Here is a 4,768-nt window from a genome sequence, read left to right on the forward strand (position 1 = left end):
ATAGACCACTCAGCTAGGATGAAGAAACAGGCAAAATATTCTACAAGCAGCTGGCAGAAGTCTCATGATAGCTTGCCCTTTCTCTCACAGGGGACTTAGGCTTACCAGGTTTCTCCTGGAAAAACAATGTGACAGAGAAGGACTAGGCTAGGAGATTCCAGGAGCATGTGGAACATGCTAGTGAGGGAGACAACTAGGGAAAGTGCCCTGCTGAACTTGCTGACTGTGAACAGTGGGGGATGTGACTACTAAATGCCATCTTGGGCATAGTGATCATGAAATGATAGAATTTTCAATTCATAAAATCACAGAATGGCTTAGGTTGGAAGGGACCTTAGAGATCACCCACTCCAACCTCCCTGCCATGAGCAGGGATGTCTCTCAACTAGCCTTGGTTGCTCAAGGCCTCATCCAACCTGGCCTTGAACACTCTGAGGGCGGAGACATCCACAACCTCTCTGGGCAACTTATTGCAGAGTCTCACCACCCTTGTATTAAAGAACTTCTTTCTGAGACCCAGTCTAAACTTACTCCCCCTCAGCTTAAAAACATTCCCCTTTGTCCTGTTGCTAGATACCCTTATGAAAAGTCCCTCTCCAGCCTTCCTGTAGATTCCTTTCAGGTATTGGAAGGTAGCTATAAGGGTCTCCAGAGCTTCTTTTTTTGCTAGGCTGAACAACCCCAGCTGCCTCAGCCTATGCTCACAGCAGAGGTGTTCCAGTCCTTGGATGATCTTTGTGGCCCTTCTCTGGACTTATTCCAACAGTTCTATGTCCTTCTTCTGATAGGGACTCCAGAACTTGTTGCAGTATTCAAGGTGGGGGGCTCAGCAGCAGACTAAAGCACCAGAATTACCTCTCTTGAACTTCTAGCCACACTCCTCTTGATACAGCCCAGGATACAATTCACCTGCTAGGCTGCATGAGGGGACTGCTTGCTCATGTTGAGCTTCCCCTTGATCAAGTCTCCCAACTCTTTTCTTCAACCCTCTCTGCACCCAGCCTGTGTTTGTGCCTGGGATTGGCCTGACCGAGATGCAGGACCTTGCACTTTGACTTGTTGAACCTCATGCAGTTTGGACTGGCCCACTTCTCAAGACAAGCCTGTCTAGATCCTTCTGGATGGCACCCCTTCCCTCAAGTGAGTCCACTGCCCCACACTGCTTGGTGTCTTCAGAAAACTTGGCTGGGGGTGCACTCAATGACACACTGACAATCTCACAGTGTCGTTTCACCCATGGAGCCCAACACCAGAGGCACCACCTAAGCCTTTCCCTGCCAGGGGCTGCCTCAAGGCTCCTCCTGCCTCTTGCTCTCTCTGCTGCAGTTCAGGTTTCAATGCCAAGCCAAAAAGCTTCCCCTGAAGGAAGATCACACACACAACACTCAGCTAGCTGCTGAGGTGCTCTAGAAGCAGCCTTCTCCACTTCTGGCCTCTTCCCAAGAGCCACACTCTTGCCCTGCCCCTCTTCAAGGTGCTGCAAAGGAAGACAAGCTCATGGAGGGACTTCTGAGCCCATCTTCAGCTGGGAGAGCCTCTGGACCAGGGCAGAAAGCAGGACACTTCTGGAATCATGGGGGCACAGAGACTGCATCATAGTCACATTGCACTGAGACAACACAGATATGCCATGGAGAAATGTTTTTGCCCTCAAAACACATCCTGAGATGATTCATGTGCAGTGTTTGGGTGTATTAGAAAGGATGTGGTTAGTTGGTCAAGAGAGGTTCTCCTCCCCCTCTACTCTGCCCTTGTGAGGCTGCATCTTGAATATAGTGTCCAGTTCTGGGCCTTTCAGTTCAAGAAGGACAGGGAACTACTTGAAAGAGTCCAGCACAGAGCCACAAAGATGATTAAGGGAGTGGAACTTCATTAATGTTTATAAATATGTAAAGGGTGAGTGCCAAGAGGATGGAGTCAGGCTCTTCTTGGTGATGCCCAATGACAGGACAAGGGGCAGTGGCTGGAAGCTGAGGCATAGGAAGTTCCATGGAAACATGAGGAAATTTTTTTTTCACTGTGAGGGTGATGGAACACTGGAACAGGATGCCTGGGAGGTTGTGGAGTCTCCCTCGCTGGAGATACTCAAAACCCACCTGGATGTGTTCCTTTGTGATCTGCTCTAGGGGATCCTCCTTCAGCAGCGGGGTTGGACTTGATCTTTCAAGGTCCCTTCCAGTCTCTAACTTTCTGTGATTCTTACAGTTGGGCTTAACAACCTTAGAGGTGTCTTCTAGCCTAAACAAGTCTATGATCTTGTGTAAGGATATTCCAAGTTATTTCCTGTTCCTAGGTTTTTTTGTGGCAGGTAGAAAGCAGAGTGTAGAATATGAGGGATATATATGTTTTTTCCTCTATTTAATCCCCACTTTGGGATAATTTCACTTAAAGAAACTTAACTGTGATTTGTTCTCAGCCCAGTTTGGTGAGTTCAGCTGCAGTAAACTCATTTGTTAAGCAAGAATGTAAGTTAGAGGCACTTACAGTATTGTCTTGTTTCATCATATATGCTTCAATTGATACCATATAGACCACTATAGTAGGATTGTTAGTTTTAGCCTGACCAGCGAATAGTCATTTAGGTACTCAGCTCAAATCTTGATGAACATACTCCCTGACTCAAGCACCAGGACAGTCAAAGAAAACAAAACAAAAACAAATAAACAAAAAACACCAAAAAACCCAGATCAGTGATTCTGTGAAGCACCATAACACCTATATTTCAAGCTGGACACCAACTCTATGTGACTGATTGTTTTCAATCCCTTCACCATATGAACAAAATGGCATTAAGAGGAGGAAAGATAGCACCTCTATTTACTCAGTAATAACTCAAGCTGACAGAGTTTGCTCCAGTAGTAAAGGCTCATCTGAAAGAGTAACGTTCTGATGAATTTATTCTTTTTAGCTGTCTGCCTTAAAGGAGTTGTAATTTTTTTTCTGAATATGAACTAAAGATTCTGATTCGTTCTCCCAGCATCAGAGACCCTGCAAAACTAGAACAGACAAGATGGATTAATAACACACCTGAACACACTGCAATTTTCATACCAAGCTTCCACTGTCCTGCAGAAGGGAGCAAGAAAGCAGCTGTAGTAGCAGGAAACTTAGGCCAAGCAGCTAATAGAACAAGCTTCTAAGTTTCAGTTTACTGAGTCAGATGGGGGTGTTTTGTTGGTTTTTTGTTTGTTTGTTTTTTACACTGTGGGACAGCCTTTGTTTAATAGGCCTGATGCAAGAAGCTGCAAGAAAGACTGGAGACCTTGCCATCAGACACAGCAATAGTAAGAACCTGTGAGAAAATTCTTAGCAGTCTCTGAACTCCTAGTGTTGAATTATGGAGGACAGAATCAACCACCACACTGTGTTTGGTATGAAGAGTTGCTTCTGTTTATTGTCATTAGGTAACATCACTTGAGATACTCAGTTTTATGTAACAGTATAACATCTATAAGTTTCTACGTTTCCAGTTTGAGAAACACTTAAATTCATAGCTTCTTTTGCATTACAGAAAGTGCAAGAAGTTTATATGCAAGACTAATTTGCATGACTGGATGAATTAGTTACTAGGATTGTATTCAATTTGACTTTAACTCTCCAGTTCACTGGCTGCTTAAGCATCAACAATATTATTTCAAGTTTATATATAGTATTAAAAAAAAATCCCCAACACATCAGCTTCCACCACCACTGGCCAAGAATGTAGCTGTTGTAGTCAGTAATAACACATTTAAAGATCTGTTAGAAAAAGTGTTCTTTAGAAAAGGCATGGTTTTTAAGAGATGGAAGACTACCTCACTAATGGCACAGGGGTGGTGCATCTGTTCACAAGGAATCTAGGCACAGAGTGAAGCTATGATTGTCTTTTATGCTTTCAAGTATACTGGAAACATGCCACACCACAGCATGTGACAACTCTAACTGAGCAACATCAGGGATGTTCACTGAGATACGTGCAAGAAGCCTATCTGCTTGTTCCATTTATCTGCCAAGCCTCCTTCATAGAAAAACAATCCTGGTAGATTTTCCTCCCCCCCAAAAAAAAAAAAGATGTATTAGCACCAAGGTAACAGTTGGTGCCTTGTGACTACCTCAGTATTCTGCAAGAGATGTTGCACCTTAAGTGATCCTGCAGAGTAGACCTTTAGTACTCAGGCCTTCAGCAGTTGTTACAGATGGCGGTTCATCCATTTATTACACATTTATGGCAGGATGATACTTTTACTATTAGTTAAACAAACAAGTATTGGTCTCCCCTCCTCACTCTACCACAGAGTTTAGATCTTTACAGCTCAGAGACATGTGTCCCATCACCAACTAGAACTGAGCAGTGCCCACAACTTTACAAGTAGGTGCTGCTGTGATAACAGCCAACTGAACCAGTTGTTCAAGTTGCAGAGCTTTAGCTACCAGTTCACTTCCCTTATGTGAAATGCAGCACTTCTACCCCAGGTACATTCAGTTCCTGTATTTTACTGCAGTAAGTGCAACAGAAAGGGATTATGGTGACTTTACAGGATTTGTGACTTAAGTTTTGTTAAACTCTTCTATGGGAGATTGCAAAGAACTCAAAGTTAGCATCCACCAGCATCTGTCCAACTGTCCATTTGTTTTGTGATGAATTATCTTCTTTCATCTATCATAGCATCTTCTTTGAGGGTATGTTTCAATCCACCGGAACACATTTTAGATTACAGACATCATGGAACAGCAGCAAGAGTGACAGACAGCAAAGTGAAACATGTAGAAAGATCACATTAAGAGGTCC

The sequence above is a fragment of the Indicator indicator genome, chromosome Z (assembly GCF_027791375.1).
Source record: "Indicator indicator isolate 239-I01 chromosome Z, UM_Iind_1.1, whole genome shotgun sequence".
Classification (NCBI taxonomy): domain Eukaryota; kingdom Metazoa; phylum Chordata; class Aves; order Piciformes; family Indicatoridae; genus Indicator; species Indicator indicator.